Source organism: Haliotis cracherodii, unplaced genomic scaffold, assembly GCF_022045235.1.
Source record: "Haliotis cracherodii isolate W230 unplaced genomic scaffold, xgHalCrac1.p SCAF_12, whole genome shotgun sequence".
Lineage (NCBI taxonomy): Eukaryota > Metazoa > Mollusca > Gastropoda > Lepetellida > Haliotidae > Haliotis > Haliotis cracherodii.
Genome location: NW_027266267.1, coordinates 25,237,877 through 25,259,166, shown reverse-complemented (window position 1 = coordinate 25,259,166; position 21,290 = coordinate 25,237,877). Strand labels below are relative to the sequence as shown.

At 39.8% G+C, this 21,290-nt stretch overlaps 2 protein-coding genes across 7 annotated transcripts in view; both read right to left on the bottom strand.

Annotated features, from left to right (window-relative positions):
• Window positions 1–15,595, bottom strand: part of LOC139458287 (platelet binding protein GspB-like) — a 43,849-nt gene extending 28,254 nt beyond the window's left edge. Inside the window, exon 1 of the mRNA XM_071239667.1 lies at window positions 15,390–15,595. The gene's annotated coding sequence lies outside the window, so the exon portion shown is untranslated. The remainder of the gene's footprint in view (window positions 1–15,389) is intronic.
• LOC139458289 (DNA ligase 1-like) overlaps window positions 1–21,290 on the bottom strand; it is a 284,089-nt gene that overhangs the window by 162,391 nt on the left and 100,408 nt on the right. The window lies entirely within an intron of this gene.

Sequence of the window (21,290 nt, the reverse complement as noted above, 5' to 3'; positions counted from 1 at the left end):
AGTTTATCAAATGAGCACCTAGGAAGCACCAACCCAGAATCCATTAATGATGAGGTGAGGTGAAATGAGGGTTAGTGTGACGTCAAGAGTATTGCATGCACTTATGTTGCAACAACGTGCAAGCATGTGTGTGTGGCTGTTTGCAGAGTCCTGTTTAATAGTGCTAGCTCACAGTTTAACATGAATACCCCACTCAGACACAGTATACTGGCTGAGCCAACCAGTCCTTGTTTTAGCCCCTAATGCCAAGTGGCAGGCAGGGTAACAACAAGTTCCATCTTTAAACATCTGTTGGTATGACACGGCCAGGGGATCAAACCACCTTCCGCTCTCCAAGCAGAAACCCTATCTACTACACCAAGGAGACAGTCTGATCCATTATTGATAACACTGGTCACACCAAGTCCATCATCACTACATGATGAAAATCTTTTTCATAATGTTCACACAATAATATTTATTTAAAAATGTCCTCACTCATCAATGAAAAAATTGACAGCATTGAAATTTTCATTGGACATCCATGACAAAATTTAGAACTATAATTTTTTATCAAATAAAATATTATCATTCAACCAACGAAAACTTGAAATTCTCAAGATTTGTGATTTCCTTTGAAATTTTTGTAGGCGGTCCATGACAGCTCCTGACACGACCTTTCCAGTCTGGCAGTGTGTGGAGTGTGAAGTAATTGTTTAACGAGGTGATTCTGTTATTGAATCAAGATTTGCTAACACTCGGGTCAACAAGGCGAAAACACTCTTACGTGTGCTTGTCGGATCTCGGTTTGTGTAACAAGTGCTGTACTCAAACATCAGACCTGCATCACAACATGATGGTTTTGTTCCCAACGGTCTGGAAACTCAACAAAGCTCCAGGTGGACAAAACAATCAAACAATCAAACAAACAAACAACGCCCACACATCTTTTGACTTTGAGAACAAGTAAAACTTCAGGTCAAGTCAGGCTCAAAATTATTGATGTATTTTATTTGAGACTTTTTGAAAACTTATTGCCACGACTGGCTCCACATCGGTGGATTTCTTTATTTTCGCAACTAGAAAATTCATCCATTTGTGATTGTTGTAAGTCAATGTGTGTTTGAAAGATGCGTCCTTGAGATTGTTTTGTTGTTTAACGCCACACTCAGCAATATTCCACCTATATGACGGCGGTCTGTAAATAATCGAGTCTGGACCAGACAATCCAGTGATTGATATCATGAGCATCGATCCACCAAATTGGGATCAATGACATGCATCAACCAAGTCAGCGAGCCTGACCACCCGATCCCGTTAGTCGCCTTTTACGACAAGCATAGTCGCCTTTTACTGCAAGCATGGGTTGCTGAAGACCTATTCTATCCCAGAATCTTCATGGGGCTGCGGCTTTGAGAACAAATGTCAATAAGACTTCAGTTCGACTCGCAGAATCCAGGATACAAAACACAAAACTGTATGTCTTAATTTCAAATTTTATGTTTGTACTCAGCAATATTTCAGCTACGGGGATGCGGTCTGTAAATTTTGGACAAGACAATCCAGTGATTGACATCACGAGCATCGACCCACACATTTGGGATATGATGACATGCATCAACCAAGTCAGCGAGCCTGACCACCCGATCCCATTAGTCGTCTCTTACGACAATCATAGTCTTCTCTTACCGCAAGTATTGGTTGCTGGGGACCTTTATTCTAACCCAGTATCCCCCACAGGGTTTCTATCATGTAGTCCCCAGACACAGGGTTTCTATCATGTAGTCCCCAGACACAGGGTTTCTATCATGTAGTCACTATATGGCTGAAATAATGCTGATGTAACGATAAATGTCAACCCACACACTCTATCATTTCATGTTTCTATCTATGATTAACAAAAAATAGCATATTAGCATAAGTTACAAGGACAATTACATTTTAAAGTTTTTTATGTTAATTCTGCATTATTGAGCAATATTGATAGAGTAATATAAAGTAATTATAGAAAAACTTTGATTTGAACTGTGCTGTCACAGAAATCGAGTACAATTTTCCAAATGGAATGATCATGATTTAGGTAAACTGCCTCTTAGCAGTCCACATTTCATGTTTTTAAAAGTACAATTGCTTGAACCACGAAGGCCTCCAGATCTGTGATTTGTCAATCGATTTTTCTCCTCTGCCTCGACAGAGCATTAATCATAGTTTTTCATGTTCTTCATTCGATTGCATTGATTGTAAGCCTCTTCCTGTTATATTTGTTTCAAGAACATCTAGAACTGTTAATTAATTATTCATTGACAGACCTGTCATGAATACTCAAATAATGTGTTACGATTTGATTCGAATTCTAATCGGTTACAAACCATTATTCGTTATCCTAGTCTAATATCATTAGTAATCATTTGCTGTTACGGTTAATGAGCATCCGTGTAATTTCTATGGGGTATCTGGGAAGTTTAAAAAGAATAGATTGTTCAGAAGTTTTCGTCCACTAGTCCTTATAATGATAACATACAGCAAACCCCTTAAAATGGCAAATGAATCGTTTGTTGGCAGTGGTGGAAAAAAGAAACATTTGCTGGCAGTTGTGAAAAAAATGAATAGTTTTTTGTGTGGAAAGTACCCAAATGTCGAAATTGTTGTGTTAGTAGAAAAATTAAATAGATTGTTAAAATAAATATCCTCTCCCCCATACAAATCAGATAGAAGCTCCCTTATGAGTGAGTGAGTGAGTGAGTGAGTGAGTGAGTGAGTGAGTGAGTGAGTGAGTGAGAGAGTTAATATCTAACGTCACATCGGCACTATTTCAGCCATATCGTGACGAGAAGTTATACGTGAACAATACATATATATGCTCCCTTATGAAACTATCAATATTACTATTGCCACAAGCTGATGTATTCACAATAAAATACTCCTATAAAGACAATTTGCAACAGCCTATCATTGATGTAATCAGCTGGTGCTATATCTACGACAATCTTGTTGCTGTCCAACATCGAGGAACCTAATTCAGTGTTGATTATACACCTGTAATGTTCACACCAAACTCATTTCACCATTCACCATCATAGTGATAAAAAGCAAATAACAAGAGAAACATAAAAATAACAAGAGTTTGCCACTAACATGGCTATATCCACTGCCCCTGTTGCAGAATTTATGACATAATTAAATCTAAACAAACCCTAACCTTTGAAAACCGAGGTGGAATTTGTCATGGAAATGGTAAAAAAGAAGAAGAGTTTGGAACCTAAGTCCATCTTGTTGCCATGGAAACGTAAAAAAAAAACTTTCTAAAATTTCTAAATAGCCATAGGCAGCAGTTGAGCATGTACTTGACAGACCGGCAAAGTTTCATGAAAAAATATTATGACGGACGGACGAACGGACGGACGGATGTTGGGCGGGGGATAACAAGCATCTACATACTTCGCCAGTCCACATGAATGTCACGTGACCATTGTTTGTTGCAAGAAAAACCAGGAGTCTAATTTGCATAATTGAGTTAACAGTTGACCAATCAAATAAGGTTGATCATGAAAGCAAGGCAGCATTCATTCAGCTTATGTAACCCACCAAGGGAAAAGGGACCTCATGGATGCTAGGATACAGTAAAAATGGCCATGTGTGCAGACTGTACAAACGTATCTTATTTCTCTCTCGTTTGTTTGTAATGAAATAAAAACATTATTTCAAAAACATTTCAGCATGCATGTCTACTTACATATAATCAGATGTTATATCTGAAAATTGCAATCATTATATAAACAGTTATAAGTCTGAAAATGGGACTTTGCAGAAAACGAGTCCAAATGTTTGATGCCACGTATTTCAAACCAACTAGAATTGAAGCTTGTGAATTGTATTTTTGTGGTCCTAAGATACTGTAGTTTTAAAATATAATAAGAATTTAAAATATAATAAGAAGTCAAAATGTGAGTTTTCACCTTCAAGCTCCCTTATTGCCTGGTCTGCTACATATGTTGTATATTTTAGTAGGACTTCCAAATAAGGCACACACAATGAGAAGCATCGTTTATGTTCAGACAGTCATAAGCTACCATAATTCAAAATTAGTCACGAAGCAGGAAATAATGAATGATAGTCATGAGATAGAGCAGTATGAGTTGATCTGTTGGAACAGGTGTACCCCTGCACCGTAGATGTTTTCAGTACCGTCATTTTGATATCCATGAAACAGTTACCGTATTCGACGTAATAAGAGCCCAGGGCGCTCTAAAAATTAGAAATAGCGGACTCTTATTAGAATATTAATTTGGCGTTAACAGAGTTGAAAGATCATAAATTTTGTGGTTTATGCTGACAGCCTGAAATGTTTATATACAACGTATAAATTTTTCCTGGATTTAATTGCCCATAATTAAGGGTGCATATAACACACGAGTGTGTATTATACACGAATAAATAAGTCTTGTGTACATTGATCAATCGGAAGGGGTGCTAATTGAGATTGTTCACTAGCCAATATATTAGCAAATATCACTGTGGGCGCTTATTACGTCCCCACATGGAAGCACATGTATTTGTTTGTTTGTTTGAGGTTAACGCCACTATCAGCAATATCCCATCTGTATGACGGTGGTCTGTAAATAATCGAGTCTGGACCAGACAATCCAGTGAGCAATCGATCCACGCAATTAGGATACGAGGACATGCATTAGTCACATCTTACGACAAGCATAGTCGCCTTTTACAGCAAGTATGGGTTGCTGAAGACCTATTCTACCCCGGAAGCACATGTAGCACGTGGTGTCTCCTTAGACAAGTAACTTTGTTCGAAATGCCTTTGTTAACCCAGCAGTAAATGGGTACCTGGTAAGATGAGATGGTTATGTGGCTGTTAACCTCCAGCACCTCACAGACAGCATGGGTTGCATACTCCCCAGGGAGCTGAGAATGAAAATTGAGCGCACACTAATCCATTTACTGGGGTAATAATGTTAGCACTTTGAGCCTGCTTGAACGCATGGCATATAGCACATTACAAATATCCATCAATTATTAATGAAAGCAGAATTTTTTCAGAGGCAAAATATTACATCCAAAGAATGGCAGCAAATAATATCCACTGCAAGACCTACTTGACACGAAAGAATAGGGATGTTAGAATGACTGAAACCAAATAACTTGAAGCAGGAAATATTTAAGTGATAGCTCTATTTCCACAAGAAGGAGTCGATGTTTGGACAGTCTGTGTTACATTTTCTCCCCTTAATCATTAAGTTTCAAATCACACAAGGAAATCCCCTTTTATAATAAACATAAGTAATAAATACATTTTCTACTTTATTTACATTCATAATATAATTCAAACCCTGCCCGCTCTATCAGAAAACAGTAGTCCGGTAGAAGGTCTAACACTTGTAGGAGTGAATGAGTGAGTATGGTTTTACGCCGCTTTTAGCAATATTCCAGCAATATCACGGCGGGGGACACCAGAAATGGGCTTCACACATTGTACCCATGTGGGGAATTGAACCCGGGTCTTCGGCGTGACGAGCGAACGCTTTAACCACTAGGCTACCTGACCGCCCCTATCACTTGTAAGACTATCTGTTTTAGTTTTATGGAAACATAAACCTCAAATATTACTTGGTTAGCCAATCAAATGGCATGGGATCACAATGTAATTATTTAAATATGAAATAATAAATCTTCTTTTGCATTCATTCCTATAGGAGTATCCGAAACATCTCAAATAATGTAACAGCGCTAGAAACTAACAGTTTTAGTCCACTAGTCCTTGTAATGATAACATTAGCAAAACCCTTAAAAGTGGCAAAATTTCCACTAGTCCTTATGACACCTTAACTATTGGGCAGTTTGGTAAGGACTATAGGACTAGTGCCAATTTCTACCGATGTGTAATGCTAAACCAACAAAGTTTTACTGATGACGGCCAGAAGGCTGAAAGCTTGAGAGGATACATATTAACGCAATAACATAAGATAGCTACACATTATTTCTGAAGATTTGAACATGCGCTGGCAACTTGATGATGTCATACATATGACAACGTTATTTTTTAGAAGGGAGTGTCTAGCGAGTTGTTTCCCATAGATGTAGCTGGGCAAAGCTGAAAAAGTGGAAGAGACATGACAATCTGTATTGGGAGCAATGATACAGGGAACCGAAGTGAGGACTGTGAGAAGATGTGATCAATACCCACCTCAGTCCTATGAATGAAATGGACTTATCCAAAATTGCTGAGGTCAGATTCTATTGAGGGAGTCATAATTATTTAAATACGGGTAAATATTTTTAAAGCTTAGACAATTTATCAACTTCCATAAAGAGGCTGTGCATAATGTTGATAAATCACATGAGAAATCAACGCCTCATGGTCATTGTTTATCGTCCAATCACTGCAGCACAACCCCCTCATGGTATATTCTCCCTGCAGTGATTTATTGTAAGATAAACAACGACCAGAGTACAGTTTCCCTGTCCGAGGAGCTATGACAAGCGTGTGACCTGTGAAGATCCGGGTATAATAGGTCTTCAGCAACCCATGCTTGCCGTAAAAGGCGACTATGCTTGTTGTAAGAGGCGACTAAATGGGATCGGGTGGTCAGGCTCGCTGACTTGGTTTGATGCATGTCATCAATCCCAATTGCGTGGATCGATGCTTATGATGTCAATAACTGGATTGTCTGGTCCAGACTCGATTATTTACAGACAGCCTTCATGCAGCTGGAATATAGCTGTGTGCCACGTTAAACAACAAAACAAAAACCAACAACGACAAACATGTATGCACATCATGTAAGTACAAGTCCTGTTTTCAAACCAGGGATCGCCATGTCAACATTCTACCTGCTTGCTGCTCGCCTGACCCTGTCAGAATGTACTGTACACACTGCAGGTGGACCAGTGGACTAATCCCCAGGTGACATAACTGTACTGTGGTAGGTTGTTCATGCCGTAATCCTATTGAGCAGGTGCTTTGTGTATGACTTTTACGAGTGACTGAATGGGTTTAACGATACTTTTAACAGAGTTCTAGTTATGTCATGGCGTGTCAGCTTGATGTGGGGGAAAGCCTGAAGTGATGCAGGTCTTAGATGTTTACCACTTTGGTGAAACCCACCAGCATGGGTATGGTGTGTTGACTGGCCAGGATGACACGCTTTCTGCAACATCATCGACCCTGACCATCCCATAGCCCCACCCAAACTAACAGTTGCTCTTACAACCAGCAATAGAGTGTGGGGTAGTCTCTCCTTCACTCTCGAGAAAAAAATAACATAATGAATCCAACAAAGGCTTGAATGATTTGGCAAGTCTAGATTGCCTCAGCTCCAGAAATTAAGCTCCATTTGGATTTTACATTTTCTGTTTAGATATAGATCTATTTAATTTATTTCTGGGACTTAACATTATTCCAAGTGCTAGTGAAAAAAAATGTTCCACACAGCAAATATTAAACTGAGGAAATAAGTACAATAACACAGCATACAATATTTCTGATGTCACTAATTTCACGACCGATAGAAAAGAAATATCTCCAGTATGTTGGTGTGGTTTGTGGAGTGAGTGAGTGAGTGAGTGAGGTTTTACGCCGCTTTTAGCAATATTCCAGCAATATCACGGCGGGGGACACCAGAAATGGGCTTCACACATTGTACCCATGTCGGGAATCGAACCCGGGTCCTCGGCGTGACGAGCTAACACTTTAACCACTAGGCTACCCGACCGCCCTGTGGTTTGTGGAGGTGTCCAGACTATCAAGGTTCAACTGTACAAGGATGTGAGTAACACTTGCAGGAGCACCTGCAACACTGATAATGAGAGTGGGATGGTGAAGGATGGGCCCCGTTACTTCCACCAGGGATGGGTGCATGGATGAACCGCCTCGCCAACTATAATCCAGCTTTAGTCATAACATGCGGCAGTTTCACAGGTGTGTCTACGGTCTCAACTCACACACTCCCCTCATTTCATTCTCCACACTGAATAGGAGATAGTTATGCCCCAAGTGCAGACACTGGGAAAATCTAATGATTAATTTAATATCACCTTAATTGACTTTTTGACTAATCAGTATTATGTAAAAAGGTTAGGGATCATAAAATATTTGTTATAAACTGTACACATTTAAATAAACTCAGTCTTTACTACAAAAAATATCTCCAAAAATATTCATGATCCTTTACTTTTTCTGTTCAGTATATGAAAAGTCGTAGGGTTTAGTGTTTGCGTATGGCTTTACGCTGATTTTAGCAATATTCCAGCAATATCACGGCAGGGGACACCAGAAATAGGCTTCACACATTGTACCCATGTCGGGAATCGAACCCGGATCTTCACAAGGCTACCTGACCGGAGTTTAAATATGGCTCATGTTTCATGACATTGATTAAAAAGTGTTAAAAACGCCAGTTAATATTTCTAGGCTGGAAAATATCTATTTGCCAGAGAGTATCAATTTCCTTTTATTATATAGCAATACAAAACAATCTCAGTGTGAAGACTATTGCCCCCCCCCCCCCCCCTTTACCTGGTCAGATCTCTAAATGACTGGAGGTAAATGACAGCACAAGACAAGGGCACTTAACCCACTTTCAGACACTGGTCGATCGAGTTACCCTTGTGTACAATAATACTACTGTTTCACATCTTGGTTGAGCCCCCATAAACAATTAGAGCTGTAATGATGGCAGGTTGGCTACTAACAGTTCAAGATCTTCCCAAACTGCTCTGATAATCACAGGTTTATTGTTTCGTGGATAAGTGGCAGTGACCTTCGCTTTAGAGTGATCTCCCTTGTATGTGTTTACAGGCATGTCAGATGGAGACAGGTTGAGAGATTTCGGAGCTAGGCAGGGTTCAAAATGAATTTAATTCCGCTTGTCTCAGACTTGTAGAAATCAGGATGGACTGGGGACATTTCCTTGTCGATTAACTTTCAATACCACTTTTACCATAAGGTAGATGCCAACTCTAGAGCTGATCATCGTTGAGCAGTAGAGATCATCACTTATGTTTTCAAAATAATAAATTTAAAAAGTCTAATCTCAGTTCTTATTTTTGAGGAAAATGTGTCTGGAAGCATTGTTTATGCAGCCCTATGTACAAATGATTTGTTAATCCAGATGATTCTATACTAGGAAAGGTAGATGCCAAATGAGCAGGGTTTCACTGAATACATATACAGACACAAAATTATCCTTACAGACACCTTACAGATATCTGCCATTGTATACAGACACATAGACTGACAATCAATCCCAGAAATAGTCATCTTTTTTTAAAAACATAGATCAACAAAAACAAAATATTAATACAAAAAATAAAATCTGAAGGGAGCAAAGCACAATCCTTAATTTCAGGGACCCTAGAGCTGAGCCAATCTAGACTTGAGTTGGACTCCTTTTTAAATGTATTCTCTAATGACTCGAAGCCAGACAAAGAAACAAAATGCAAAATGATCCCAACAGATATTCACCATTATACACAGACACAATACAAAAATAGACTCCCAAGCAGATTATAGATCTCTTTATTGGTTAAATATTAGGGTAATGAGTTGAAATATTTGTAAATTTCTATTCTTTATTGAATTTGGGCCTACCTGAATTCTTTAGTAAGCAATTTAAACAATTCAGGGAGAAATAACATCAATATATTGATCGGTAAAACCATCTATTAGATTGACTTTGCCCATACATGTGAATCTGCTCTATTGATGGAGACAGAAAAGTTTGCGACAAGCTAAAAAGAACCTGCACAATCTATTAGTGTTGGAGTCCGGCTCATCATGCACAGTCATCTTATCAGTCAGATGATGGGCGTGTCGCCAAGGCCATTATGCAATTTTCAATGATTTTGAATATTCATCCAAGATGATTCACCAAATATACAACACACCTAGCAACATGGAAGATTGTTTGTTCGTTTTTTCGTGTTTTTAATACCACATTCAGCTGCATATTCCAGCTGCAGGACAACAGTCTATAAACAATCAAAGACAAGACAAACCAGTGATTGACATCATGAGCATCGATCCTAGACGAACTTCCAGACTCTAAAATGAACATATTTTACAGAAAATACAGTTGTTAAATTATCTTTATAAAAGATAACAAAAAAGAGACTCTTTTCAAACTGCAGTAATCTAGACTTGCCCACTTTTATAGTCTAGCATGGGGTGTATTGAATATATTAGTTCCTGAGTCTGTAAGGGCGGTTGGGTAGCCTAGTGGTTAAAGCGTTCGCTAGTCACGCCGAAGACCCGGGTTCGATTCCCGACATGGGTACAATGTGTGAAGCCCATTTCTGGTGTCCCCCGCCGTGATATTGCTGGAATATTGCTAAAAGCGGCGTAAAACCATACTCACTCACTCACACCTGAGTCTGTAGAACAGACTACATCGATCCAAACAACCAAGTCACTGAGCATGACCACCCCATCCATCTCATCGCCTCTTGCTACCAGCATAGGGGACCTATTCTAACCCAGAATCCACATTTAAGTTAATCATTTTTATTCATTGTTGATGCTGAATGACGTCAGACGGTAAATTATTGAGTGTGGACCAGACAATCTAAAATTTGATATAATGAGAAATGATCCCCACCATAAGTGTGTGATTACACACAATCAAGGAAGTAGGGAGCCTGACAAACCAACCCAAGACACATCTTATAACTTGCATAGGTAGCTGGGGACCAGCCTTGCTCCAAGTATGTATGTACTGAAATAAAAGTCCATGGATGTGTAGTAATTCTATCCTTCTAATAGGCAAGTCTAGATACGTGGACAGTACAGGACTCCAGTCTCTTACAGGGACTTGTTCTTATTATTTACATAGTCTTATGATTTAAACAAATAATTATTGTCTTAGAGACTTGTGCAAGTCTAGCTGGGGACCTGTTCCAACGTGGATTCCCCATGGGATTTTTACTAACCTCCTCAGCCACCTTATCTGAAGGTTAGGAGCCCTTATGTTACATTAAGAATCTCTCTGAAGATGTCACTAGCTTCTCAATGGGTGATCCATGACCTAAAATTGTCTTCATCTGAACACATTCAGGTTGTGGACGTGCATAGCTGTTTAATACTGTTTATAGAAAATTTCATCAATGATAAATGTGGTTTCTGTGATGACCGATTCAATCTGGTTCAGCCTGACTGATATCTACACTGTACAATTCATGAAGTTTGTATGTCTTCAATTATTTTGATTTTCCATGCATGACACGGCCATTGCGGATATTTCACGTTAAAATGAAGAATAATTGGCATGATGTTGCACAAGAACCGTCCCTCGTTTCCATGAGACACCAAATGATGCTGCAATGATTATCAATAAAAACACGGAATGCTTTGTGCCTCATTTTGCCAGCACTAATTATTTCATTTTGTGTCCCTCCAGTGATCTGATCTACAACACACTTTACGGGCATCCTGTGCAGAATTACATACTAGATACTTTCCTTCTGATTGTCCTCCACCCCCGCACCCCCTCCCCCTTCTCCATCCCATCCCCTCCCCTCCATCCCTGAAGCCAATCAATCCATGCTCACTCCTGTGAGTTCAGTATCACAGTCTGTGCCAAAAACTTTTGACACAAGCCCGAACTTGGCTCTAAGCATCATTTTTAGCAGAATTTAGTGTTATTTTAGCTCAATTAGCTGAGCTTACTGAAGCAAACAGGATTTTACCAAGCTCCGGCTCTGGCTCTGGCTCCGGCTCCGGCTCCGGCCTACAGACTAAAGTCACAGATTGGTATCATGGCCCTGGTGAGGTATTATCAGTGTTCACAATTAAAGGGGGTCATTGAGGCTTGCTGCTGTAGTACTTGAATCTTGGGACCCCATTAACTTTTAGATTTAAACATTAGGGTTACGACAAGGATCTCTTTTCTTGCATGCTTAATTTCAAACACTGATACTACACATCTTGCACCCTACCTTCACACCCTCTGTCACCCCACCTCCATGACCTACCCCCCACTCATTGATCCAAGCCTGTTCTTAGACACAATGATCCTCCCCCTCCCAACCCAAATATATTCCCCAGGCTAACACATGGTCTCTGAAAAAATAGAATTATGACCGAAACAACTCCATTTTAAATGTGAAGATTCAGAACCTGAGGAAAATGTAGACTTGCTTCGTTTAGAGCATTTGGATTACAGTAAGGGCTGGATGGAAGAGAAATTAATATGGTTCAGGGACTGTATGTAAGACAGACTATATTCCCCTACCATACTTCCAACCAAACGTCTCTCGAAAGCCTTTCTCTGACAATATACCCTCACCCCCCCACACCTATCTCTTTCCACCCAAGCTGTCACAAGGCCCCACCCCACCCCACCCCACCCCATCCCCCGACAGCTGTCAATATTGTAATATTGCAACCTCTGTGTCAGCTTCTTTAATTGGCCAAGCAGGCCTATTAGATAAAGAGCTATAACAGCCTATGTGGTGGAAGCCTGAATCATGTCACAGATTGTATTGATCCGCATGTCTAGTGCTATTGTAAGAAGGACAATTGTTAGCATATACCTTGACCTAGCTGGCTCTCCTGCCCCACAACATACCACTTACAGAGGTCGCCCTACTACCACACACGACATAAGTACAATGCTTCTGGGGACCAGTCTTGTATGGATCTCTTGACCAGTGTTGGAAGCTGTGGTGGGTCCTGGAGGGTTGCTCCTGTAACATACCACTCCACTTTTGACAGAGATATTTTTATTTTTATGATACACAAAACTGTTTCTATATATGTGTCAGGGTTAAAAATTAACACTAGCCTGCTAGCCCGGGGCTATTGGTAATTCCTGCGGGCTAGTACAAAATTCCAAAATTCACCATTGTTTTAACATTAGATGAGCATTTTATCTTTACCCGGGCTAGTAAAGCTTTTCAGTTTAGTTCTAACGCTGAGTTAGTGTATATTTAAATATATCTCACATGTCTGACCCCTTTTCAAATTTGAGTAGTATACTTGAATCAAGGTTCCCCCAATTTTTACATTATGGCTATGACAAGGACCCCATGACTTTCATACAGATTTTTTTTAAAATGGCAAGCTTAGACAGCAATATAGACTAACATATAGTCTCTGAAATGTACATATCGTACAGAAAACACATCAGGGTCCTCTTAATCGCTCTCATGCTAAAAGTTTAAGATTTTGGGGTCAAACACTATGGAAGCAAACCTCAAGGGCCCCATGACTTTAATTTTGAACACTGTCAGGTGATGTATTATTTATACACCGAGACTATAATTCACTGTCCTGAGCCCACTGAAAGTTATCGTTCATTAATCCATTTGCCATATTCATCCTGAGCAGGATCAGATTCCAAATCTATTTAACACAGATGGTAAAGTTGCGAATATAATCAGCTGAACTCTCCTTACCACATGATAGAGTACATGTGATCTATCGGAAAAACACGTCAGGCCATTTTGATTAATATTTCAAATGATCTACATGGCATCAGACCCTGTACGTACATGAATATAATAGGTTTGAAATTGAAACCAAAAGTCACTGAGTTCTACTGTTAAAAATGAAAAATTGAAGGTCTCTGACTGAAATACCACAGAGCCAACAATCAAGAACCTCCGAGAAATTTGACACTGTTAACAATTTCATGAACAGAGAATGAGAATAGTTTTACGCTGTTTTTAGAAATATTCCAGCAATACTACAACAGGGGACACCAGAAATCAAACAATAGTTTTGAGTTTGTATAAATCTAGGAATACTACCTCTATTACATCATAGCAATAAATTCCTGTTTTGGCTGTAATTTTTTAACAGATGTCCTCTTCACTGCCATCATATCTAATATCTTGCTTGACAATGGTATAAGGATCTATACTGAAATGTCGCCATTACATTAACTATAGAAGCTGTTAATGATAAATTGTGTCTCCTCTGTCATCCATCAACTTGTAAGTAATGCCTATCAAAAAATTTGTCAGATAGTTGTGAGGTAAAACCTATCCTCTGCTAATGCAAGTGCGCACGAGACGGGAAAACATCACTTCTTTCTTGTGTGTCCACACACTTGACCCATGTGGGGAGTCAAACCTGGGACTTCAGCATTGCAAACGAATGTTTTAACCACTAGGGCCACTGCCTTGAAACAATTATTATAACAAAGAACAGAGTGAGTGAGTGAGTTCGGTTTAATGCCGCTTTGAACAGTATTTCTGTTATACCACGGCGTGTTAGCTTGATGCGGAAGGTAACCCTAAGTGATGTAGGTCACAGAAATTTATCACTTTGGTGAAACCAACAAGCATTGGTATGATGCTGAGCACTGCTGACCAACTTAGCAACATAATCTGGATTCGAACACAGAGAACAGATCCCATGGTAGAGAAAGATACCACGATAATGTCCAAAGCATATTTCTCCACAATGCCATCAAGTTATTACAGCCCCAAACACAGTATAATTCAACAGTAGATCTCAAGCTTTACGAACAAAAACCTGTATACATATTAAATTTCTTCCAACGTGAGCTGATGAAAACCACAATTTCACTGTAATATTCAAACAAAGAACAGGAGATTCCTCAGCTTTCCCCAAAACAGATATATACATTTTCCACAATGATGGGATCTGATTTGTAGTAGCCAGGAAGAGGACCCAGGAAGACCGTTCTTGACTGAGAGAATACTGACCTATATATCAATATGATACACAAACACAACCTAGAACAATTCAGTATATGAATGTCTGCTGTAGAGTGCATCCTCATCCCAGCAAGCTGTTCCTTTACCCTCCCTGATGCAGGTACCAGGCGCATCCCTTCTCCAATTACAACCCAGATTCTCCACTGATAATCACACACCAGGCAAGATATGCTGCACCCCTCTTTCCACCACTAGGCCTGTACCTACAACCTCTGGGCTTCACATACCTTCTATCAATGGAGAGTTGCTATATATCTACCACCTCCTGTAAACCTATTCAGTGATACAAAGTTGGACTAATATTATTATAGTATTATTTATTGGCATTGGAATTTTCTAATATAAATGGACTGAGAATTTGACATCTAACAATTTTACCCTCTATTAAAAGTGTCCTTCCGTTCATACAATGTACTTTAGCTGTTGTGTTGTTTACATAACAAAGCCCTAACACGGTAATCATGGATCGACTTCCACATAATCTCATGGTATTCATTAATAGCAGTTTGTCCCAAACAGCCTCAAGTAACTAGGAGTTGGAAGATAGTGAAAGTGAGAAGGGCCAACTCACTTCATCGAACCGAGATACTACACACACACACACAAACACACAAAGTCTCCTGAACTTGTTTCTTCACAGAAACAAGTCACAACCTCCCCCCTCAACAACAGACAGTGACACAAAATGAGAAAAAAACAGAAGGTGTACTTACATGAGTGAGTATGTAGCAGTTTATCCACAGCTAACACATCCCTGTGTCCTCTACGTCGGCCACTGGAGTAGTACACACGGTAGAAGTCCAAGCAAGCAAGGAGCAGACAACGCAGGCAACGCAGGCTGAGCAGTGTAACCTTAGAGAGCCCCCTGAGCAGACGGGCTGGCAGGCTGGAGCAGACGGGCAGCAAGCAGGCAGACGGGCTGAGGCAAGGCTGCAGTGTGGTTGTACAGCAGGCTGGGGGCTTGGCAGGGCAGGGGGGTGTCTGACAGTCGTCCCTCCGATTCCCTAGACATGGTATTCCGGTAGTCTGCTACCTCAATATACAGTGAATGAAGGAATGTGTGGTAACTGGAGAAAGTTAATATTCACCTGGTGAAGACAGGTTTGAGTTGTGCTGTTGTGGTAGGTGTTGTGTTTCTACTTCCACACTGTGTAGAATTCAGTAATAATTCATTAAAAAAAATCCAAAAAAAATAATCTATATTTAAAAATGTTACGAGGTCAAGCTTATAAAATATTTAAATAGCAATGCCATGACAAAATATATGTCACGCAGTAATCATTAATTGAATAGTAAATGAATCTGGTAACATCAGAAGTATACATACACATCCAGTTTGAAATTAACCATGAAAGTCAAGGAGTCCTTGTCATAACACTAAACACTAAACTTAAAACTAAATAATTTAGTGAGTCACAAGATTCAAATACCACAGATGATCTACAGGGCCCAAGAGCTCTGTTATTTCAAGCACTGAAAATCACATGCAATAACATACACAGAGATGTACCTTCATCCTTGACGATGATACAGATTCTATATCTGCAACATACCACAGATGTTGAATAGATTCAGGCTAAATCATACACTTGAAAACCCTCATGTCCAACCTAACCCATCCCTATATAAAGTGAAGGCCTGCATAAGTAATAAAGGAACGTTTGCCTCAAGTTAAACACAGCCTTTAGACAACTTGAATTGTTTCTTTGTAAGTGTTTTCATACTTGTTATTATTCACCTTGTTACACATCAAAAGACGTATCCAGATCATTCATCACTATAGGATGGGATCCAAGTGGTCATTCAAGCGGTCACATAAACATTTATTGCAAGACGCAAAAGACTACCAATAAAATGGTAATTATTAGGTATGACTAATACAACATTTTGGTCTCCGGTAACCAATAGGAACCAGCCCTAGGCTTCAGTAGGTGCCCCAGGGGAGGTGTTTGATGTCTGTCAGTAGGTTTTCATACCGACTTTACACCCCTCACCCTCCACCCTTCAATAATGGTGTCAGCGGGGCACCTACTTGAGGGGGATGTTAACCTGCTGTCAGGGTGGGAAACTCCCCTGGGCTTGCTGGGAGGGAGATAATGAATGTTATGTCATGGTTAGGAAGGAGGAATCCAGCCTGTTAAACTCCATTGTTTAGAGTAAAGAGCCAGAGTCGGAGGGTGTATGATCCGCATGGTCACAACAGACTGGGACACTTTCTTTTCACTTATTTGATCACAGATCTGCTGACACTTTTGTCACAGAAAAATAAAAACTGAAAAATTCAAGATTTCTTTTTGCCAACGCTTACAAAATTATATTACATTGTTAAAAAAGTTTCTTTAGAATAATAAAACAAAACGATGCTCAAATTGATATTCATATCAATCAGTCATAGTGGATTCTTGGCAAAATAAATCCAGTTCTGTCCATTGTCCTTGATTCATGGATTTCACAGAAATTGACATCGATTCTCCAGAGAAAAACCGAAGCTTTGCTGCAGACAATGGCACCATGGTGAATTGCCCTCAAATCCAAACGGCAAGGAGTTGTCTACACCCTCTATTATCCAGTGGATTATATCACCATTCTGTTCATATCTGTTTCTTGGACCCATTAGTGTCTTGTCTGTTGCAGCCAGATTCGAAACAAGGTGAGACATACTGTTAATAGGCTGGATAATCGAGGTTGAGTGAATGGTCTGTGAGTTTTCAGATCAGACACACACGTTTTTCTTTTCCCTTCCCAAACTTCTGACTTTGGCTGATTACATCAGGGGTCCAACAAATAAACATTTCTCAATGTAAATGTAACCGGTCATTTGTGACCAACTCATGTTCTTCCGGGACAAGCCAAATAGCTACTCGTGCCCTTCTCATGGCCATTTTTGCGACCGAATTTCGTCTTAGCGCAAACGTTCATACCTAAAACAATTGTCAACTCTTTGTGTAATGGTTTACACATTTTCCCCATATATTATATATATTTCAGATGCAATTTAAAGCACATCGGGACGTGCGGAATAATACAGTATGATTGAACACATTTAACTGTGTCTTGGGTATATTTTTAGATGCAAGACATATGTAACATTAAAAATTATTTCTGAGGGATTCTTTGACGAAGAACTTGAAATCATGCGCACATTCTGATTGGTTTGTCATATTTTCGCACATAACATTCATCGATAGAGGGACGAGTCGTCTTGCAGGTTACGGAAAGGGGCGAGTGGTGACGAATGTGTAACCGGTGTTTGAAATAATTCTGAACCCCAACAAGACAGTCAAGCAGGTGACCCATAAATGTTGCCTGCCCATCTTCAAAGTTACCCGCCTGCATTCAGGCATTATTCAGACATTACAAATATTGAAAAATAGCAAAAACTAAGAGATAAACCCCATCTTGATTCGGTTGAAATAATGCAAACAATTTACTTGAGAATCTACAAGGACTTATAATAAAACGGAATCAGTAAGTAGTCTTTAAATTATCTGCCAGACAGTCGGGCAGGTGGAGGAAACTTTCATGCAGCCTGACAGAAAAGTTACCAAAGCAGTTTCATTGGACACTGACTGCAACTGCTTTGCTTCTTTCTCTTAAAATGATATATTTTCAGAGACATGCATTTGTTTAAGCTTAAAGCTAAATTTGGCATTCAAACAAAACCTCTCTCAAGGCATGTATAGGAGTAGCATGAGATGTAACAAGGTACCCTGGGGACATGGCCCGCAGCTGGTGGAGTATTTTGACACTCTAAGTAGTGTTAGGTTCTAATCCCTGCCCAAGGCCCTGTGATTGTACTGGGGCCAGGCATGCTGCAGGCTTAACTTCAATGCTGTAGTGATAAGTAGTGACAAGTCATGCAATTAACTTTAACATGTTTAGGAGTTTGTCATGGATCAGACAAATTGATGCAATTATGTTCGAAAAATCAGTGAGTATTTATATCCCCCTGGAAATATACAATCCCCACCCATCTTTATTTTCATACATCTCAAACTTTGGTGTGTCGGTTTTTCTAATCTTTTCTGCATAAATACTCTGATCGAAAGTTCCAACAAACATGATCCAACAAAATTACACAATGTTTCTAAATATGCAACAGCAAATATACAACTGTAATTTTGTTGTGATACACAACAGTTAAATATACTTTTCACACAGTTTCAGCCCTGAGCCTTTATACATTCTCAGGAGAATAATTATCATTAAACTTTAGTCAGAGCTTTTGGACTACTATCTGCTGATTTTACTGGACCAGAAGAAATTGTATTAGACTGGGGCTTCAGACTAGTGGCTATAATTTGACAGTATTGTGGTCAGTGGTCATTGTCGCACTTGAGCAGATACTAGTACCTGGACAAGTGCAGTATATAAATGTATAATATGTTAATAATTAACAAACCATGTCAAATAATTTATGTTGTTGTAAATGTCACTGCATATAACAAATAATACATCAACTGCTGACTTGTTATTGTATTCGTGAATTAATATTCCTCTTCGTTACCCTCTATTCATGATAGGAATTGTATTCTCCTCCTAGTGTATTCATTGCAGCCCTACTCACTACCTCACCAAATTTCCTCATTGTACAGACAGTCAAGAACAATGAAGATCCGGGTTAGAATAGGTCTTCAACAACCCATGTTTGCCGTAAAAAGTGACTATGCTTGTCATAAGAAGCGACTAATGGGATCGGGAGGTCAGGTGGTCGGGTGGTCAGAATAGGTCTTCAGCAACCCATGCTTGCCGTAAAAGGCGACTATGCTTGTCGCAAAAGGCGACTAACGGGATCGTGTGGTCAGGCTTGCTGACTTGGTTGATGCATGTCATAGATCCCAATTGCGTGGATCGATGCTCATGATATCAATCACTGGCTTGTCTGGTCCAGACTCGATTATTTACAGACTGCCGTCATATAGTTGATATATTGCTGAGTGCGGCGTTAAACAACAAACAAACAGACATACAAGGGGTCCATTCGCAGGAAATGGTCATTATTAATCACCCACACATCATGGTATTTGTGGCCTGGCTCTTTTATTTTTGAACAGAGAGTATGACCCAGTGTCAAATAATTTCCTGGCATGTAATAGAGGAAATACGGTATTCCAGCTATCACTGATGCATTAATCAACCATCCTCCTCCACAAGGACACTGTGGAAACTGGTAATGCTTGTGTAACAGGTCTAAGATAATCTAATAGCCATTAACCATTCGTTTCAATGACCACATCGTCTATTATACTGTCTGGTACTGGTGAATATTGCAACGCGATGTGGGATAATGACTAGGGTTGGTGTGTAATATGAATGAATCTCCTTCACAGTACACCAGGGATAATTCTAGGGTGGGGCCTTGTGCTTTTTAGCCCCTAAATTTAAATAAGGCCCACAGTTTCAAATACAATGGGGCATTTGTCATTGTGCTGTATGGGCAAGTGTGGGTGTACCTCTGGAATATTTGAAATTTTCAGATAAAGGGCCCATGTCAGAATATTCCCAGAGTGAACTATGGTACATTATAATTAGCAGCAGGATGATACACCAGTGCATTGATGGATCGCGATAATTTACTTCTCGATACAAGCATCAATCACAGTTGCACACTAAGAAAAAAATATCGATTCATGCATTAAATGTTTTCTTTGATAACTGTTACACCAGACACTGATTAGAATTGAAAATTAGTCGTGTAAACATAAATATTTTCATCCATTGCACCATACTTGACACTGCCAACAGTATATCATCAGTGTGCCAGGTATTTGGCCATCCTGTCTATGAAAAACATGGCTGACTCACCACAGATAAGAGCACATGCAAGTACCGTAATTTGTATCGGATCGTGAACAAGGTATCGTGATACGTTTCGGATTGCACAATTGGTGTATCGTCCCAGCCCTAATTATAATAGTAAACATTGACTTCAATACCAGAAGTATACAAAACATTCATACACTTACGCAAAATAAACTTTGTGTGTTTCCATTCAGATCACATACATCCGAGGCGTCAACAGTTACATCTCTTAACTTCCTAACACATTGTCCAAACATATCACTTGCTAATTTGCTGTTTAAGGCCACTGTCAGCTATGTTTCAGCTATATCAAGGCTGCCTGTAAACAATAAAGTCTGGACCAGACCAAACAGTGGTTGATACTATGAGTTACAATCCATGCTGTCAGGGTAGAGTGACACACCTCCAACCAAGTCACCGAGTCTGACCACCAGATCCCGATAGTCACCGAGTCTGACCACCAGATACAGATAGTAACCGAGTCTGACCACCAGATACAGACAGTCACCGAGTCTGACCACCAGATCCCGATAGTCACCGAGTCTGACAACCAGATCCCGAGAGTCACTGAGTCTGACCACCAGATCCCGATAGTAACCGAGTCTGACCACCAGATCCCGATAGTCACCGAGTCTGACCACCAGATACAGACAGTCACCGAGTCTGACCACCAGATCCCGATAGTCACCGAGTCTGACCACCAGATCCCGAAAGTCACCTCTTATGACCAGTATAGGTTGCTGGGGATCTAACAACCAGGTGAAAACTGTCAAAAACCTTTCAGTAAGTATGTACTTTGGTTATTTAGCTTT